This window comes from Anopheles moucheti, chromosome 3 (genome assembly GCF_943734755.1).
Source record: "Anopheles moucheti chromosome 3, idAnoMoucSN_F20_07, whole genome shotgun sequence".
NCBI lineage: Eukaryota > Metazoa > Arthropoda > Insecta > Diptera > Culicidae > Anopheles > Anopheles moucheti.
In genome coordinates this window covers 57,762,765-57,764,777 of record NC_069141.1, presented here as the reverse complement: position 1 = coordinate 57,764,777, position 2,013 = coordinate 57,762,765, and the positions used below count along the sequence as shown (strand labels likewise).

Sequence of the window (2,013 nt, the reverse complement as noted above, 5' to 3'; positions counted from 1 at the left end):
CCCCCTTGTCCCATTGCTTTAATTAGACAAACGGGAAAAAAGCAAGAGACAAAAGTGCAATAAAAACATTACTTTAACTGCCACTGTTTCGCATCCCAGTTTTATTCTCGTTCGCTGCCTAAAGCCTGGAAAAATCTCATCCAATTTTTTCCGGCTTTTATATGAAGCAATAAAACAATAAACCGCTTGCCAATTCATTGCCCAACGCACCCGCAACACCTTTCCGGTGTGCCTCTGATCTGTCCGTTGCCCGTTTGCCTCACGCTTTGTGTGAAGAAATATTCTTCATCCATTATTCATTCCTTTCCTCCCTTCCTTCGCCAGAACGTCACATTTATTGTTCTATTTGGCTTCAATATTTATCTCTCACGCGTTTTCGCCCCGTTTGACTCCATGCTTTTTTTGTTCCTCTTTCAATCTATTTGGCAAGCTATTTTCCTGCAATAAGATTTGCTTCCTTTAGTCACACCATAACCGGCATTGACAAGGCTAGATTTATAAGATTCGCAATCAAAAGACTTCACCGCCTGCAGAAAGAAAGCGACGAACCCGACCGAACCGCTTTTGCGCTAACTGCAGCGCAACAGCCGCCCAACGAGCAAAGTTTGCGACAAAACGCGAAAGTTGCACGATTTTCCCCCGTTTCAAGCCTTCCTCCAACCCTGAGGAAGACACTGTCTCCACGAACTCGGTTGTCACGGGCGATGTCTTTGGTTGCAAGCTATCGACATCGCATTCTGGCATATGCCTGCTTTTCTTTGGTCTCGCTCACCTCGAACTTCGTCACTTTTGAACGTGCGACGGTGTGCAAACCCTCGACCGATCACACAACACATTCACACACCTCCGGCCTACCCCACACCTGAACGGTCCCATGAAAAAAATTGTTGCTCCAGAAATTGAATCCAGACGCGGAGAGTTGCACTATGGGTGGAAGCTTTGTCATAATTTGCTGTGATAATGCTAGTCAATCGTGGACAATGTCTCTAATTGAGTACTTAAATTTTATTTCATAAATTAGTTTTTTTGATAAAAAAGATTTGTTTAGCTATATTAATCATCTTGATCATTAATATCCTGCAGTTATTTTTTCCCGCACATATTATCGGAAGGTGTCGAAATTAATGACACCTTTCTTCGAAGTACCCCATAGTGCCACTCTCTTCACATTCGTGTATGCTATCGGTTTCCTCAATTTAGTTCTTCGCAAAATAGTGAAAAGTGAACAAGCAGAAAGGTAAGATGTAATAATCGTTACAGAGAATTGGTTTGTTAATTTATTTTGATTTGTTTTAGCTAAACATGGATTCCTCATTGCAATCATCCAAGAGATCCGCTCAATATTACCGGCGAATTCAGAAACGCACTCTGAATGAAGCGGTGGAAGAGGAAGGAGAAAGCAGCCGGATGCCGATGGATATAGGTAAGTTAACACTTCTTAAATTTAATATTCGTCTAAAAAAGTGTTTTATGTTATCAGTGGACTAGTGGATGTGTGAAGTAAAAGCATTCTTTTCTTTTTTCTTCCTCTCTATAGATAACGCACAGCGCCAACACCGACGCCGAAATTGCAAGGAATCCCATGGTAGGAGAGAAGAAGGACGTAAGCGCCGCGTGAGGAAGAGAGCGGCAAAGCGCGCGCGGCTAATCGTGTGTGGATCGCGCAGAGGAAGCGGCAACGGCTGGTAGAAAGGAGGCGTGGAAGCGGGGACCAGCTGACTGCGGCAGCAGGATACCACGAATTAGTGTGAGGCAACGGGTGAGTACGAATAAAGGAAGAGGGTGTGCAATCTAACGTGTGTACGTGTGTGCGGTTTCATTTCGATGCATCCGAAAGGCCTTGGGTATGAAGTATGGGAGAGGGAGGAGAGGATATAAGACGATACAACCCCACGCGACGTGTCACGGCGACATGCTCAATTCTGCTGCTATCGAGACTGTTTTTGAGCATGTTTTTGAGCATGTTGCGTTCATACAAAACTTCGCGTTTTGTCGCAAACTTTGCTGGTTGGG

At 44.4% G+C, this 2,013-nt stretch overlaps 1 long non-coding RNA gene across 1 annotated transcript; it reads left to right on the top strand.

Annotated features, from left to right (window-relative positions):
- Window positions 1-1,178: 1,178 nt before the first annotated feature.
- LOC128304784 (uncharacterized) lies at window positions 1,179-1,773 on the top strand. The gene is made up of 3 exons (XR_008287424.1): window positions 1,179-1,237; window positions 1,297-1,423; window positions 1,538-1,773. It is a non-coding gene; the product is annotated as an uncharacterized LOC128304784 (long non-coding RNA).
- The last annotated feature ends 240 nt before the right edge of the window (window positions 1,774-2,013 follow it).